This window comes from Lacerta agilis, chromosome 5 (assembly GCF_009819535.1).
Source record: "Lacerta agilis isolate rLacAgi1 chromosome 5, rLacAgi1.pri, whole genome shotgun sequence".
Taxonomy (NCBI): domain Eukaryota; kingdom Metazoa; phylum Chordata; class Lepidosauria; order Squamata; family Lacertidae; genus Lacerta; species Lacerta agilis.
The window spans coordinates 45,068,079-45,087,396 of record NC_046316.1 but is presented as its reverse complement, the minus strand read 5'-3'; positions in this window follow the sequence as shown (position 1 = coordinate 45,087,396).

Here is a 19,318-nt window from a genome sequence, read left to right as displayed (position 1 = left end):
AATCAACAAATGAGCCATGCGTGTGAAAAGTGCATCCCCCAACAAACTGTCAGCTTCTTATCACAATATAGTAGAATAAACAATACACAGCCAGATGCCAACACAAGCGCCTGTGTTTGGCCGTTAGGCTCCCTTTGCATTCCATTTATCTAGGCAACCTGGGAGACATGAAATTAATACCAAATAAAAAAGGTTAGAGACAGGAGAAGGGGCACAAAGCATCCGAGTTCGGGGGAGGAAAATGCATGAAATACGTTTGGTATGTGAAAGGAGCCAGATGTTTGCAATTCAGATACATGTGATTATCCTGCACTCGGACATCCAGAGACAGAAACAAATGTATCCCTAATATATTCTTCAAACATGAAATGCCAAGAGTATATGTGAAAACATCTGTAACATTTTTTGGGTACACTTACTTCCCCCATCTTTCGAAATGATATGAGATAACTTGAAAGACACACAGCAAAATGCTTTAGTCAGGAGCAGCATCAGCAAAGCTGGATGCTACTGCAGCTGGGCTTCAATGCAGCGGGGGGGGGGGGAGGCGAACGTGAGGCCCCTGGCAGTTTTGGAGAAATAAAAATAATGGCTGGACAGAGCAATGTCTGTTGTAGGCAATGACTTTATTTTCTTTAGACCTGAAATACAGCATGTTGGTAAAAGGGATATAATTTGATTATATATAATGCTTAACTGCTGCGTATGCAGAATCACAATGGGTGCATCATCCTAACATTTAGTGTTAGATGCATTTTTTTTTTACTATTATTAAACAGCATTGCACTAGAACTGAGCAGGCATTCTGCCAACCATGAGAAAAGTTTAACGGTGTAACAATCTCTAATCAACTCACAGGAGGATGACGTGGAGCAAACTAGATTCCAAAAATGCCAAGTCATTGGGTATACATTTACTCAACGCTGTTACATTATCCTGACTGCAGACTGAATAATAGCACTCTGGAGCTGGAATGTCTGTCTTCTTTTTCAACTTCTTGCACTGAGGGAGGATCCTCTGTAGCAAACACTTCTAATATCTTAGCCTGCAATGTGGAAGACCTGTTGATGCTCCTCCAGAACTCAGGGATGAATATTTGTTGTTGTTGTTCAGTCGTTCAGTCGTGTCCGACTCTTCGTGACCCCATGGACCAGAGCACGCCAGGCACGCCTATCCTTCACTGCCTCCCGCAGTTTGGCCAAACTCATGTGAATATATAACATGCAAAAACACAACAAGCCTCGAATGACAACAACAAAACCCTGTGGGGGCAAAGGAATACATTTATTAAAACAAACTCCCAGAGGCATTGTTTGAGTGGGGTGTCAAATAAACCTTGTGTACAAATGCTTGTAATGGAACTCTGATAGCCTTGAAAGAAAAGCTGCTTGGGCAAATCCAAGCTTGGAAGACTCAGCTACAAAACTTACTGGATGTTCTTGGGTAAGTTGCTGTCTTTCTGCTTAGCCCACCTCTCAAGGCTGTTGTGAACAGAAGTGACCAGTAAAGCAGTTCACCAGTTGGAGCCACAGAGGAAGAGGAGAATTGCCAGTCTTATCTGCCGCAGTCAGAAGGCAGGAGCAGGGGAATCCTGAGGAGATGTGAAGTTTCTGATTGGTTAGCATTCCTGCTGACAACACCAGCCTATTGCCAGTGGGAAAACAACTAGCCAATCAGTATCTCACGAGCAAGAAGCCCCCTTTAATTTCTCATGGGACAGACAGAACTGCCCCTTGGCTGTGAGGCTAAATCACTGGGAAGGAAGCTGAGATACAAATGTAAGAAATAAGGCAAGCAGCAGTAAATGGAACACTCTGAATACATCTTTGATTTTTCCCATCAATAGATCAACAATTGGGAATACTTTAACCTGAACAGCTTTCCATACTAAAGTAGTCCCAGGGGACCTGTGGCCAGGAGGGACCTACATATTACAAAGGTCAACTTCTGCTACTTCCATGTTTGTTTTTTGAATCCATGAACTTTAAAATAAGAACCAAAGTTCATTCTGCAATTGAAGAGATCCCTCCGTCAGGCAAATGTCAGGAATTAGGCAGTATTTTCCTTCCCTTTCACACTCTTCCGCTAGCAGACCTTCATTCCACCCACCACTTATTTGTGCACAATAGCAGATGCTATGGTTTGTGTTTTCAGATCTGTCGGACTTTTCAATAAAGTTCAAACATCCTAATTTAATTAGCATGGATTTAACAATGAACTAGCTATGACCTTTCCCCTTAAACCCCTTCTCCTTGAAGCAGTTGTGCGTCTTATTGTTGGAAGACTCATGCTCATATCCTATTTTGGCTTCCAAATGGAAGTCAAGTTTGGTGGCCATGTGCAGCCCTCTTGTCTCTACCCCCTCCTCAAATTATGACCCATTAGTTGGGTCTGATCTAATATTCTCTGGTGGAGTCTTGTTTCAGTGGATGAGGATAGAATGAATGAATGAATAAATAAATATTTAATACTGTCAAAGACCAGCAAGTAAATTGTACAGTCCAATTCATATAATTGGTACCTGCTTAATAAACTTACAATTTAAATTTTGCAGATTTTTAAAAGTTTTATAGAATTTTTATGGATGGACCTTAACCACCTGTCAACAATTCCTGCAGTAGTCCTATGATAGTTCAACTAGGGTATCAGTCACTGGTATTTGCTGTCATCACAGTGCGTTTTATTCTTGTCGCTATGTAGCAAAATTTTGCAACAATCCTAGTGGTCTCTATGTCTTTGTCAGTGAGGATAGAAAGATGTGGTTGGGTGCAGATTGCTGTAAGGCTGGTTTGGCCACTCCTGGCTGCCTTGCCTGGTTGCCCACGTTCCATTTTTTATTAGCATAATGCTTACATAACTTTAATTTTTTAATGAAAGATCAAAGCAACTGCAGGTACTATCCACTGAAGGTACTGCCCACTTAATACACTGCAAGCATTTCAGCAAATGAACTGAATTCCATTGCTCTCTTGGAAGGACTCCCACATGATCTATGTGTGCAGTGTACTGCCAGGAGGATGTAGAAGAGTTAATTCTGCTTGTCTATTCTTATTATAATTCATTAGAAAAGGGAGAAATGGCAAGGACAAGGATCTATGTGGGGTCTTCATGAAAGAATGCCCTTACTCAACGGAGGGACCTAGTAGCAGCAACGGGAGACAAAACATCGTCCCTGCCCCCACTCCCCACTACTTCCCGTCCTTATGAAGATGGAAATTAAGGACACACATCTTTTCTCATCTAAAATCATGCATTTTTATGAAGTATGCCCAGCGTTCCCATAATTCAGCCGGGTGCACTTTGCAGACCCTAAAGTGCTGTCACTACAGAAGGTTTCATTGCTTGCACCTGCTAAAACATTTGAGGCATTTGAGAGGCAGTGAAACACATTTGCTTTTCATTTTATCTGACTTTGAAAATCTTTGAAGTGTTTAATAGTAGTTCAGGAAAGATTTCTGCCTCTTAATCATTTACTTGTAGGGCACATTCTCCACTGGTAGCCTGTCAAGCAGAAAACGAGTTTAGTCCAGTTTTATTAAGTGCCGCATGCCGAGTCAGTGTTCATTAAAGGTGTTTTAAGGTTTGAATTATGTAATTTATGAGAAAAAAGAAATAAAAAATTCCATTGTTTTATTAATATGCAGCACAGGATACATTGCTAATATAACATACATTTTAAACCAACTCTTTGATATAAAAAATATACTTTTTTTATAAGAGGCCCTTGATACTTTTTTAAAGCTCCCTTTCACTGTTCAATAAAATTCAGATATTTTAATTCAGTCAACATAGATTTGGGAAAGGAACTGTTCTTGACCTTTCCTCAATGCCAATTTTCCTTAAAGCAGATTGCACTCGAGGGAGAGTTTTGGGGGGGGGGGTCATTTTAAAAACACACACACACAGCCAACAACTAGAAATTAGAATACATATAATGCTAAACTCAGGTCAGGAATTGTTTTAATTTGTTCCCCATATATTCTGAGCTAATAGGATATTTTTCAACGGTGCTTTGCTTAAACTCAAACAGTTTGGTAGCCCACCAAAATATTTTAAAGCTGATCCTGGATTAATAATGTAAATATACTATTTGATAAGTATGTAGGGAGGGAAAATGTGGTTTAAAAAAAACCCTGCCAGCAGATATGGGGGGAATATGTTTTCCCTGAAGATTTGCCTGACTTAGGTTACTCTGACGCTTGAAAGATACAAATCAAGTCAAACCAAAACTCCTCCAAATACAAACTCAGATGCTCAAGGCTACCGTGCCAGAAGAGGCTGTGAGTGATAGCATGAGGCTATGAGTGAACATTCTTCAGTGGTCACTCCTAAGTTTTAGGAAGGGAGGAATGCGTAGGAGGAACCCATGAAGGCTGAGGTGCATGTGGGGGCAGCTAGCAGGGCTTGGGGGAGCAGAGAGGTAAGAGGTTCAAATCAGAGAGCTCAAGTGCTAAGAACATTTCCAAGTTATCAATCAGTGCTACTATACTAAGAGGCATCCAAAATTGGGGAAATACTGTAGTTTATTTGTCCCATGATTTAATAAACAGGGGTCTCCAACTATTTAGGCCCCTTGGGGGCATTTTTGAATGAGTGCTCTGGGCACCACCAGCCGCCCCTTGCCTTCTCTTCCAAAACAGTCCCCCTTCCCAGAGGCAGAAAGTGATCTCTCTCTCTCTCTCTCTCTCTCTCTCTCTCTCTCTCTCTCTCACACACACACACACACACACACACCACACTTTCCCAAGTGATCTGTGTAAAAGTCAGATCCAGAAGAGTTAACCAGAGTATTGAAAAGCATATAAAGGTGAAAGATGAAGTGGGAAAGAGCAGCTCTCTTCTAACTTCTTGGCAGAGCTTTACAGTATGTACTTGTTTTTAAAGGGAGAGTCACCTTTATCACCTGATGGCCAAGGGAGCAGTGAATGGTGGGCCTCTGGGATTTTATGGACACCAGAGGAAAGCCCACAGGCACCACACTGGTGATTCTCAAAAGAGTGCATCTATTATCAATATATATATATATATATATATATATATATATATATATATATATATATATATATATATATATATATATATGGCTAGTGCCAGCTCCAGGTTGTTGTAGGGGGTTGCCTGGTTAAGGTGTTCACAGTAAGACCCCTCTATGACTGTGTCCACTTCCTCCTTGAACATTCACCTGCTGCTCCCTCTTGCTCTGATCCACACCATTTCCGAGAGAGAGAGAACAAGGTGCATGGAGTGTACTGCTCCTTCTCATTGCTTGCACACTCAGAGATGGCAAATGAAGAAGCATCAACAGTGAGGAGAAGGTGTGGTCAGGCCAGGAGGCTCCACGAATGAGCAGTGGGGCTCCCACTGAGCCATGGGCCTTCGCAGCTTCCTGAAGAGGCTGGCTTCTGATGCTGACCTTGCATGTAACTGTCCGAAAAGGACAGGGACAGGATCGACACCAGCCTTTGCCAACCTTTTGTACACCAACATGGTTGAGGTGGCTGGGGCTGATGAGAGTTGCATCTGAAGGGCTCCAGGTTGGCAAAGTCTGACCTCTGCTACAGTATAAAGTATTATGCAAGCAATGAAGAGGAGAAATAGGAAGCTACCACTAACACAGTGTGGGCTTTGAAAATGTTTTCCTTTTTTTTAATGAATAAAAGTCTGACCTGTTTAGAGGCAGAGTATCAAACTCCTTTGCATATCTCTGTCATCCTACACACAACTTCTGCTCATTGATTTCTAAGCCAAGGCAGGATCTGACTCAGAGGAACAAAGCATGTGACATGAACCTTACCCACGCTGCTTCATCCTCTCTCTCTCTCTCTCTCTCTCTCTCTCTCTCTCTCTCATGGCGTCTAAGAGTCAGGTGAAATATTATGTATTGCCGTGAAGATTTATTATATATATATATATATATATATATATATATATATATATATATATATATATATATATATATATCTGTCCGTCCGTTCATTTCAGAATGCAATCTGAAGGCCTATGGAACCTATATAATATAAAACATCCGGTTATAAATAAATAAATTAATAAATAAAGTAGGTTAAAATGCAAACTTAAAATTACAGTGCAAGAACTGAACAGTGATCAACAATAAAAAAATCTAGAATATCAAAAACATTGGCATCTTGGCATATTTTCAGGGAGAGGGTGTTGCGTGCCCAGACACAGAGTCCCCCCCCCTCCTGGCACGTCTAACTGCTGAGTGGTAAAATGAATGGACACAACAACTGTCTGGGATTTAAACGGCCACAACTTTATTGATTTCAGATGTAGGAAGCTTTGGCATAGTCATTGGGCAGGCATTCCACTCAGCCCGCCCTGCTGGGGGAACTGAGGAATGGCAGGGTCTGCTTGGGGGTGTATCCATAGCAAAACACAGTTTTACACAGATGCCCCCCCCCAAACGCCGAGGGAAGCTCTATGGACCGCTAGCCCAATGCAGCCAGCTCTTTGGACACAGACTTCTCTCCAGACCCTTTAACGGGGTACCCTGCTAACGCCGCCGCAGGGAACAGGGAGTGGGTGAGTCACCACTTCACCAAACCCTGAATGGATGAAAGACTATAGGATTCCGCCCAAGGCCTAAACTGCCAAAGTTGTGACTAGTGCTGTGGGGAAGGTGGAACCTGCAGAGCCGGGAAAATTCCTTCCCGGCTCCCAATACGGCAACCATCAAAAGACCACAGCAAAGCCCGGCGAGCTGAAAAGAGACGGTTAGAGGAGTAACCAACTATTAATGAAGGGAGGGGAAGGGTGGTTGATGCTCCTGGCAGACTGGATGCTGTGCTGAGTGCTCAGCTGGGCTAGGTAGATGGCCATGCCCCGCCCCCGCCCCCAGGGCTGCCGTGGATTGGCTCACTTGAAGGACGGGTTTGGTGGGAACCCGTGAACCTCAGTGGCGTCCTGAGGGGACAGGGAAATATTCTAAGATGGCACTGTGTGTCTAGGTGAGAGAGGAAGTGCTGCGCTGGGCCACAACCACCGCTCACCAGCAAAACAGAAAGCGGTCATTCCCTAATTGGTAAGCCTGATTCTCATCATGAAAGCACTCCTGCCATTTGCTCCAGTGAGGACTCTCTCTCTCTCTCTCTCTCTCTCTCTCTCTCTCTCTCTCTCTCTCTCATATCTGTGAAAGGGGTAGAATCTCCATTCTGCTCACAGAAGGGGAGTGCAAAGATAGACCTACCCATCATATAGGATGCTTTTCATAGGGTAATTCATGCAACAGGACAAATTGTTGTTTTCAGCATCAGCAAAGCAATAAGACTGCTGAGTTTTGCTGGAGCAAAATGCTAAGTGAGAGTGAAGTTTGCTGTAAGGAAATCAGTTCATCAGTGCTTTGCAATTGGCCTGTTTAATGCACCCCATTTGATTCTCCTCATCGGTTATGAAAGAAAGGCCTCTTTGAGGTAGGAGATAGCACCCTTTCTTATGAAAAAAGCAAATTATACCCAGGGGCAACATCCCTGCACAACAGGAAAAGGCCAGCCTCCTCCCAGGAGATATGGCCCCAAATTAAATGCAAGTAATTTCCTGGCTAACCTGTGATTTCTATCTGGTTGTGGCTTCTGGCATATAACTAAGTCTCAAGTTCTGCTATTTCTGTTTAGCAACTCTCACATGTGCTCCTGCTTTCATTTCCAAACTTTAATATGCAACAGCCCGTCCACAGAAGGCAGTGGAAGGCCAAAAGTTTTGGCTGTGCTAGTCAGCTGCAGCTTTGCTAGGAGACAGGCTGGTTGTTCATAGTCCTGTAGCATTTTTTCTTTTTTCTCAGAATGCACCAACACATGTGCATATTTGAAAGCTACAGAGCTGGCAAAAAAAAGCACAGGAGTTTGTCAACCATCAATTGCTCTGCTCTCCATAAACCTGCATCCTCAGTGTCATAACCATCTCTTTATACCCTTCGCTAGAATCAGGGGGGGGGGGGACCTGGCCTGTGACAGAAGTGGAGATGTCTTACGACATAGCCTATTGTTTTGTCACTAACCTGGCTGAAATTGAGACCCAGCAATGCCTTTAAATCATAATGCAAAAACTTTTATCATGGACAATTTTAAAAGTCTCATTAATAGTATGTGTGTGCTTAATAATTATTATCTTGAGATATGCATAACTGTGGCAGTCAGTGCTATTTTTCTAGAAAAAGAGGTGCTGGAACTCACCATGAACACATCCGTTGTTCTCTTAGAACAGCAATGGTGCTCACCTGAGAGGTGTTGGAATTGAGATTCAGTGAGTTCCAGCTAGAAAAATAAAAAAAACCTGGTGGTAGTGTAGGTGTGATGCATCATAGCCAAATGCAGTCATCTGTTCTGCAATACTGGCTGCCAGTTGTAATACCACCTGATTGGTCATGAGTTTCACTGAAATAACTGGTTCTATCATGACCAAGGATACTTCCTGGTGGGTGTTTATTGTGGGAGGGGTGCTCCTCATTCAACCTGTTTTTGTTTTTGTTTGCAATGTCCAGATGACAGCCTCTATTTCCCACCCCACAATTTAATCCCGAGTTACCCTTTTCTGGGAGAAATCCAATAAGCTTTTTTTTAAAAAAAACCAAAAACAAAACTCTACTGCCCACAAAACATTTAAAATATCGGAATTACCTGTTTACAATATTAAACCCGCACTGAAAGCATCAAAGGATACCTTTCAGAACATCACCCTTAATCCATATGCCTGTGCTTTGACGTCAGCAGCTGTGGCTCTTCTTCATGTTCCACTGTTGGGGAGCCTGATTCAGCATCTTATGAGCTACGGATACAATGCAGCACACAATAAGGGTCCCCACACAGGAAAACAACCACCTGCAAGACTCACATTTTGCACACGTATGAATATCTCAAATAACAAAACACCGCACAAACAGACAACATGGAGCATACATGCTTTTGACAGAAAAGCCAGTTAAACGTCTGTATATGGCATTATGAGATATTTATTTATTTATTTATTGACAAAAAATTATTGGTTTTCCACATCCAAAAAACAAACAAAAACAACCAGGCAAAAAACAACAACAAATAATAACCATCACAAAAAAACAAATATTACAAACAACATCAACTAAATAAAAGAAAACAGATACATACCTCACAAACAGGAACACACCATCTATTGATTATAATCTAGTTCCAAATCTTGTTAAGGGGACTTCCCCCGTTCTCTCTCCTGCGTTCAATTCTAATTTACTTTAGTAACATTTCTAGTTATTTTAACTATTCATTCGCTATCCTTCTTGATCTTTATCTCAAAATCTTATGTCATATAACTTCTACATAAAAATACAACCTCATATTACAAATCTTAATTTCTAATATCCTTTTCTTTCTCTTAGTTCCATAAAACTGCTGCTCCTATTACTTCTTATTCATACCTTATAAAATATTATACCAACACAATAGGCATTATGAGATATTTATATCTATACAAATGTTTGGTCCTGCAGTTGGTTGGTTTTGATGTGGTATATAACTTTCTCCTTGATGGCACCCTGTTTCTAGAATACCCTCCCCTTATGGGAGGTGAGGCAACCAACAGTAGGTGGGGTAGAGCCGCTCTTGAATATTTCCAAGACCAGTGCTCTTTGGAAGAGGCTAAGCAGTTCTTTGAATCATGGCCATTGTAATCTCTTGCACAGAATTATAGAACTGCAGAGTTGGAAGTGACCCAAATGGTCAGCTAGTCCAACCCCCTGCAACGCAAGATCTTGCAAATTTGGACCACCCGTACAAAGACTATATGCCGACACCCTGAATATTCTTCACTGAACATCAATGAATTTCTGCTCAGTTTTAGTAAGTCACATGCAAAAGCAATGCTTGGTGGATTGTAGTGTGAGCTTTTGAATGGGAAGTACCTTTTAATTTAAGTCTTTTAACCTGGCTCACAATTACTGAGATATGACTCCATTTGTAGATTATTACTTTATTTCAATAAACTGAAAATTCCATACCTAACACCACAATTGTAATAACACTAAAATGCTTCCAATTGTAAACCTGTCCAGGGTTACACAGCACCTCCAGTGATAAATTATGCTGACATCATTAGTCCCCGATTGGCTAGGAAGCTGGACACACAATGAAGTTTTATTGTAGGTATCGTTTACAGTTATGATAGTTTTACAAGGTTTAATAGCTTTGTATTAAATATATTGTGTTTGGAGTAAGCTAACATCTTGGCGTATATTGTACGCCAAGTATGCCAGGGTGTTTCATCAGAAGGCGCAACTATTTACGTAAGAAAACTGTAATATGTGTGACTCCGGTCATAAATTTTGCCTTATTACTTGTCTGTCGTTGCAGCTGACAAAAAGGACAAGTACTAAACTGTCTGTATAAGGGGGCCTTTGTCCATTAGTCCCAAATTAGCTCTGTCACACAAAAATAAAAATCCACACAAAACTTCCATAGGAACTCTACCACTGAAGTAAGTTATGTTATACAAAAAGGAAAAGGGGGGGGGGAACCCTAAACAAATTGGAACTTGAGAACCAATGTTACCTTAATCTGATTAAATTTAGGGCCTTCGTTATTGTTCTTCACGCACTCATAAAATATGTGTTGGAAGGGACACAAGCCATGAATGTATTATATGACATACGGTATGCGTCACATATAGAAGCCTGAGATGATATTTTAGGGGAACTATTGCAATTTGCTCCATTGAATTTATCCCACTCAACTAGGCTTGACATTTGATGATGCAGAAAGCAGGGAGAGAAGATACACAGGTGAGATCCTCACCTTCTCTCTACTTTTTAAATAGTCTTGTGTGAAAGGAATAATAATAACCATCTAATTTATTTAAAGATGGAAAGATGAGCATGCTGTTTCCATTTCAGGAGCAGCAGAAGCCCACTCTTCACACGAGACTCTGGAACTGTAAAAGAAATGTGCAGCTTACTCACACATACTCTTCCTACATGTTCATATCAGGCAAAAAGGCACCCTGGAAAATGAGGCTAGTGGAACACACTGAAGTTGATCCACTGGGAGGAAGTGTCTGACTCTTGTTTAACCAGTTGCAATACTTTGGTGCTTCCAGCTGTGATCAGTGAACCTTCTCAACTGAAATTGAGATGAACATACTTAGCTATTTTTAATAAAATTAGGAAAATGGCCTGATTTGGAGCCTGTCCTGTTAATGGGGAATCTGTCCTTTCATTGAACCTCCAGCTGAGCTCTCAAATCTCTTTACTTAGTTGCACCTGCAACATTAGGAAGGAAGGGCCCTCTCTCTCCCCCCCCCACCCCGCTAGTTGCTCTGGCAGCATCCAATGCTAGCTCCAAAATGTCACTATTTTAAGCTTATGATTTGATTGTATACCAGCGAATTCAGTTTGGACAATTAAAGTGGATTTGGCTTTATTGTGCAAAAAGCACAAACAAACAACCGTCAAACAGGTTTTTTTTTCCTGGTAAGAAAGGTGATGGGGAAATGTACTGGAAAAGGTGAGATAAGAGCAGCAGTAGATGAGTTCATACAACCTCCATGCAAATACATCAGAATATATGCTCAGTAAACAGCACTGTTCCCGGATGGAGACAACCTGGATATATTATAGAGAGGCATTTTTAACTTCAAGGCTTGACTACTGCATTCTGTGGGGTGTAGCCTTGGACACTAGCCCAGAATCTGCAGCTAGTAAGAATTTTGCAGCATGGTTACTGCGCAGAAACATTTTCTTTATCAGTGGCTGAAACAGCTGCTCTGGCTGTCTAGAAGCTACTGAGCCAAGTTTATGGTACTTGCATTAACATACAAAGCCCCAAAGAGTTTAGGACCTAGATACTTCAAAGAGTGCTTTCTCCCTTACAGACATACTCATTCTCCAAGGTCTTCCAGTGATGCTCTTTTGATAGTCCTATGCCATCCTGAAATAAGACATGGAAAGTGCAATCTCAGTGCTGGCCCCCTGACTCTAGTCGGGGATCATCTTGTATGGGGAAGAGTGGGATATAAGTGTTTTAAATACATAACTATCCTGGTTCTTGCACGGTTTTTCACTATGTTTTCTATTTTGTGCCAAGTGGCAGCTTGTAGGTTGGGCCAATGTTAGTAGGTGGCTATTGCTGCTGAGCAGAGAGGCTAACTACTATACCCAGTTTGCCATTAGGTAGTTGCACAATGTCATAGCTCTCTTTGCCTCCAATGCCACCAAGCGATACCTGTTAGTAAGGTTGTCTTCTTTGGTGGCTGTTCAGCAGTGGCAATCACTTACTATTACCACCACACAAGCCACCATTGTTTCGGGCTGTCATTCATTGTATTCAGTCAGACTGCTGATTTCCTGCATGAGAGTGGTAGACATGCTAGAGAGTTCATCACATGCACTCCTCGGTTTACACAAAACCTTCTCCATGTGGTTGTACATATACATGATTTAAAAGAGAAATTCAGTATTGTGGATTGGCCCAAAGCCCAGTTCTTTTCTCTTTCTCTCCCACACTGTTTTGTCAAGAGTAGCTGGTGGTAAATGGAGGAATCTCTCCCTTGCAGTACGAGAAAAGCCATAGCCACATACAGTATTTCAAACATAATGAACAAAAGTGAAACCTACTATACAATGTTGCAATGTATGCTCTCCTACTGGTAGAAGTCCCCCTCTTCAGCATTCAGCAAAATCACCACCCAGGATACTTCGTTCTACCTCATCCAGTTACCTGGAGTTTTCTTTTCAAAATTCCATGGTTGCTGGAAGTGGGTTTCTCATGTCACTGCTGGTTTGTTTCTTTAAAAAAACTGTTATTGCTGCAAACTCTGGGATCCCCCAAAGTATGCTAATGCATTCATCTCTTTCTCAGAAGCTACAGTTTGGTTGTTACTCACCACCTGAATTCACTATTAGGAGGAGTGATACATATTCTGCTGGAAAATTCAGTAATAATAATAATAATAATAATAATAATAATAATTTATTTCTACCCCACCCATCTAGCACTGGGGAATTAAGTCATTATTTTCTTGACAATTAACTTTCAGAACAAACATGAGATTAGAAGCGTTTTGGAATTTATCTGAAATTCAGCAAGGGACTTCAGTAATTTTTCAACTCCTGTATTCCCAGTTCAAAAACCTGCAGACCAAACTGGCTCTATATTAATTTTGTATATATGTGTATCATATTAAAATGTAATATAAGTAAAAGAATTAACTTACTATGTAATCCTGTATAGACCCGCAATAATATATGTGCCTTGCTCTCCCTAACTAAGCATGCGCACAATAGCAGCATGAATTACATGCACTTATTTTGGGGTGGGGGTGGGGAAACAATCCTTGTTTACTATCCTTTTAAAAAAAAGACCATAACTGCAATTCACTTTTTAACGACCTTATTTAACTAGTTTCTGAAGTGGCTCAGCAGTTCTCTCAGTCATCACAGGCTACTTTCTTTATTTTGCAATAAGCAAGAGTCAAACCCCAGACTGCAAATTTGTCAGCGATAAGGATACCAGCTCTCCCAATAATCTATAAATTCAGCTTAATGGGGCAGATATCAGAAAAATGTGTTGGACTGAAGGAAAATAAATCACACGTGGTTTCCTGGCATAAGCTGGCACTGTGTGTCTTATATTTCAGTCAAATTATTCCATTTGTTTCTAAAGATATTTTAATCCCACATGACCTCAAACTTCCCATGAACCAGGGCTTGAACAAAAGGCCGCCCACTGTCTTTGCAGTAAATCTGTTGTCTCCCTTCTAGGTCCTCAACCTGGGATCATAGATCACCCCTGTCCAGCATCTTGCTTCAATTTACTCAATTAACTTGAGTAAAGCACTTGTAAGTTTGCAGATGTTGCTTTATTATCAAGGCCTAAAAATGTACAAGAGAGTTCAGGAGCCTGAGGTTATGGGGAGGTTGTGGAGATGGGGGATGGGCTGTAGAGGGAGGGGTAGGTGGAAAAGTGCACGCTTCACAATTGTTTTCTCAAGGTGCACAGGAGGAGAGTCAGTACATTGTTTCCCTGACAAGTTTATTGAAATCATAAGATGCACCTAAGTCTTACAAGTGGAGGAATGTTTGATGCTATCTTGCAGAAAGATAGGCTATGAAGAATCGGCATTTCACCTCAAGATGAGATAATGTTGTGATTAACAGATGTTTAATTGAGCCATTCATCAAGTGAGGAACCTGCCTAGAAGTCAGCAAGGCTAAGTAAATTATTTCCACCCCTGCAGGTGTTGGACTGGCACTTCTATTACTCATGTAGAAATGAGCTTTAGAAGATCCCCCCCCCCCAAAGAAAAGATAATTTATTTCAATTGTATTGGATTTTATTTAATATGCTGTACACTGAAAGCACTTAGGTCCTGTTTTTCAAGCAAACTGTTGAGGTGTGGAAGGAGCAACAGGCTAGTTCTGGAGATGAAGATAAGTATGGATTGCAAAAATATTTGTGGCAGATTTTCATGTTTGTTTCCAGAGATTTCATTCATTCAATCAGTCTCTTCATTACTCTTTATCAATGGCCAATATTCAGAAAGAAACTATGTACAAATATATAAAATAATACCAAGCAAAACTAAATAGAAAATCATAGCAATACAATTACTAATAACTGTACTGTGCTACAGAATGTCAGGCACAGAAAAACAAAATTTTAACTATGCTAAGATTAACCCCCGGTGAGTTTTGCATGCAGCTACACATTATTTCACATTAGTTCGCCAGAAGCGGCTTTGTCATGTTGGCCACATGACTTGGAAGCTGTACGCCGGCTCTCTCGGCCAGTAACGTGAGATGAGCGCCGCAACCCCAGAGTCGGACACGACTGGACCTAATGGTCAGGGGTCCCTTTACACATTATTTAAGCCACCCTGGAAGAGATGAACTGTGTTCTGAAACAAAAGGAGTAAAAAAAAAAAAAGCATAAAAGGTTTTCATTTGGGAATAGGTTCTGGAGTTTTATGCAACAGCAGTGCCCAGTGATTCCTTTACAGGTCTTCCACACCTTAGAAGAGGGGCAGAGGCATAGGAGATCTGGAAGAAGGAAGATTTATAGCTCACCCAGTTCTTTTAAGAAAGACATTCCTCCAATACAAGAATATCCTAGAGAGATTAGTACAGTCCTGTCAGTTTCAAGAGTTATATCGTATATCTTGGAGGACTTCGAGAATGTTCACTTAACAAGACATTCAGATAAAGCTGAGTGTCATAGACAATGAATCTGGATTAATTCAAGAGCAGTTTGGAGAACAGTGGTTTGTTTGGATCAGTTCTGTTCTATTCAGACTTCAGTTTGCATGCTTTCAGAGTAATGGACAAACTACTTAGGTGAGCCTTCTTCTAGGCAGACCACTGTAGTCCCCATGATGTAAATGGGGGAAAACGGACTCAAATCCACACATGTTGATTTAAGCCTTTTGACGATTATAGCCTGGAAGATACTGAAACTTTGCTTGGTTTCAAATAATTAGCTGGCTTTTGTAATTTGCCATTTTCTAAATCATTACTTCACTCTTTGTCCTTAGCGTGACCTTACAATTTGTTATTTTAACAGTTTAAGTAGACAATAAAATATAAACATATACTAGATGACCCAAATGCTGGTTGCTTAAATTACTGAAATAATGATTTATGAGCTACAAATTACAGTCACAAATCAGTTTTAAATGGTTGGAATTTCCCTTGTGAATACTGCATGAAAATTTCTGAAGAAATTTCTTTGCATTAAAAGGAATTGGAAATTTTTTATCACATGTGGCAGAGATATTGTTATGCTTAAAAATATTGATGTATTTTGCATATACTGAAGTGATACGACGTATGAACAAAGTACTGAGTTATCATGGTATGAACAAGCTGTTGCTGATTTTGTTATCTTATAGAAGGGTGTGTGCAGACATATGCAATTTGAGGAGTGAGCCTGCTGTGAAACATACTCACTGCATTCCCCCCCCACCCCGCCTCATATAACTTTCTCCTCCAGCTCAAGCTCAAGGGAAATTGGTTGTCTGCAGGGCTGGATTAAGACCTTTAGAGGCGCTAAGCATCAGAAAGATTATAGTGCCTCCATATGTAATTCAAAATAAAAACAATAAACTGTTAAATAAAATTTGAAAATATTCACGCATAGATTTATTGCAATACATAGCATTATTTTTATCTACGTTAGTAGGATGCTCCCTGGTTTAGGCAGGGATAAGCAATAATAAAACAACAACAGAAAAATGGGGGAAGAGTTTGAAGTGCAGTGCAAGGAAGTCCTAATTGAAATCACATTTGTTTGTCATCTTCTTCACTAGCTGTTTGTTTTAGTGCTCCCATTCATCAGGGTTTCCTTCTCATTTTCCATTTTAAACATACATTTCACATGCCCTGTGGCTGCGACAGGTCATTCGGGGGGGGGGGGATAGCACCTGCCAGGAGCACCCACAAACATCTGTCCCGCTGCTGCTAGAGACAGAAAATGGTTCTTCCGATGATGCATTTTGGAAGGAGTGCTGATCTGACCAAATTGGTCCATTTCTTTTGCCATTAAGGTGAAGGTAAAGGTAAAAGACTGCTGGACGGTTAAGTCCAGTCAAAGGCGACTCTAGGGTGCGGCACTCATCTCGCTTTCAGGCCAAGGGAGCCGGAGTTTTTCCACAGACAGCTTTCCGAGTCATGTGGCCAGCATGACTAAACTGCTTCTGGCATGACTGAAACCAGAGCGCACAGAAACGCCATTTACCTTCCCACCGCAGCAGTACCTATTTATCTACCGGTACTTGCACTGGAATGCTTTTGAACTGCTAGGTTGGCAGAAGCTGGGACCGAGCGGGGATTCAAACTGCCAGCCTTTAGACCACAGGTTTAGACCACAGCGCCACCCGCGTCCCATAGTTTGCCATTAGGCCAGAGGGAGAGAGGGAGAGAGAGAGAGACTAGTTACACTGTATATTTAATAATTATTTCTAAATCTGCATCTATACATATAAATTAGCATATGCAAATATTATATGTGTATTTTATCTTCTTTTTGTGATGCATTTTCTTCTTCTTTGGTAATGCGCAAAGGGTCAAGGAAAATACATAAATTCATATATAAATAGCACAGTTTTACATTTCCTTGCTTTTTGACTTGTCACTTGTCCTAGCCTTAACTGTGCACTTAATGAAGCTTCTGGAGCTGAATGAATAATAAAGAGTAGCTGAATAGCTGGTGGCAAAATGGAAAGGCGTCTAGAATTGTAAAGGTTAACAGTGCAATCCTGTGCATGACTACTCAGAAGTAAGTCCCATTGAGTAAAATTGCAGCCTAAAAATCTAAAACCTTTAAGCAGTGACTTAAAACCTAATTATTATGGATACAGACATTCAACATTCATTTCTCAATATTGTTCCCTTAAGAAACAACAATTTAGTCAACCAATTATTTTATCTCTTTTAGGGATATTTTCTTAATTTGCAAAACAATCTACAAATATAATCAGCATGCTAAATACATGTGGTATCTTGTTCAGAATGCCATGTTGGGGGAAGAATGCAATTAAAGTGTCAAAATATAATTGTTTTCTTATATTTAATTTAAAGTGGCTGATTCGCATTGGCTTTTCATGTTTACGAGCTAAAAGACAAAGAGAGTTACTAGCACAACTGCAAGTATTTTAATAACAGAGATATACAGCTCGGAGCATTTATTTTTTTAAAAAGAAACAATGTCCCTATGATAAGGCTGCTGCTATCAGAACATATTAAACATCATGCAATTCATTTTTTATTTCTCCTCTTAATCGCTAACTTAATGAATAAAAAATTGGGTTAGATTTTACTTGAGTGGAACTACGAGGAAGAGAATGCTTCCCCTACACTGCCTCTGTCTGATACACCATGACGTTTATGATGGGTCTATTTCCTGATCTTATCCAGCCTTTTAGAATATGGTGAGGAGAGCTTCAAGGAATCAAGAAGTCTCACAATTGGTGTGTGTTTCCTCTTCCCATGTTTTTGGATACTGAGGTCACATTTCCTCGGCTGCGCTCAACTGCCATTTCACTCATCCCTTCAGAGAATCATTTCAGAGGCCATTCCACCCGTTCCTTATAACAACCAATGGGAAGCTGCACACGCCTCCTCCACGCCAGAAGGAGCGCTGGAAATAGCGTTTGCACATGCGTGCGCATGCGCACTCTGGCCCACCGCGGCGTCTGCAGACTGTGAACCAGCCCAAGCCACAGAAACTTTGCTGACCCCTGCTCTAGAGTTTCAAGTTATATCCAGTTATAAGAGTTTTAAATTCATCATCAGCACTGAAGCCAATACCTGGAGATATGGGAATTCAATCTAGAATCTTCTACATGCAAAGCAGATGCTCTGCTGCTGAGCCATGCCCTTTCCATTTCTTTAACCCTTTTGTATTTTATTAGATTTTATATCTTTATTATTAATTGTAAACCACCTTTAAAGATAAAGGTAAAGGTACCCCTGACCATTAGGTCCAGTCGCGGACAACTCTGGGGCTGTGGCGCTCATCTCGCTCTATAGGCTGAGGGAGCTGGCATTTGTCCGCAGACAGCTTGCAGATCATGTGACCAGCATGACTAAGCTGCTTCTGGTGAAACCAGAGCAGCACATGGAAACGCTGTTTACCTTCCCACCGGAGCGGTCCCTATTTATCTACTTGCACTTTGACGTGCTTTCGAACTGCTAGGTGGGCAGGAGCTGGGACCGAGCAACGGGAGCTCACCCTGTTGCAGGGATTCGAACCGCCAACCTTCTGATCAGCAAGCCCTAGGCTCTGTGGTTTAGACCACAGCACCACCCACATCCTTTAAACCACCTTTAGTGAGCTCCCACCCCATTTCTCCATCCAACTTTTGATGCTTGTGAGGTAAAACTAAAAGCCTTCTTATTACAGCAAGCAAGGGAAAAGGCTGAACAAAGGAACCAATGCTGGAGCAAGATAGGAGCACAGTGTCTGTGTCTTCTTTGCTGCTCTTAAAGACGCAACAACACTTCTGAGAGCCAGTGTGGTGTAGTGGTTAAGAGCGGTAGACTCGTTATCTGGGGAACCGGGTTCGCGTCTCCACTCCTCCACATGCAGCTGCTGGGTGACCTTGGGCTAGTCACACTTCTTTGAGGTCTCTCAGCCCCACTCACCTCACAGAGTGTTTGTTGTGGGTGAGGAAGGGAAAGGAGAATGTTAGCCGCTTTGAGACTCCTTCGGGTAGTGAAAAGCGGGATATCAAATCCAAACTCTTCTTCTTCTTCTTCTTCTTCTTCTTCTTCTTCTTCTTCTTCTTCTTCTTCTGGACTGGAACCTGACAGCCTTCCATAAACCACATCAACAAGAGTAAGTGC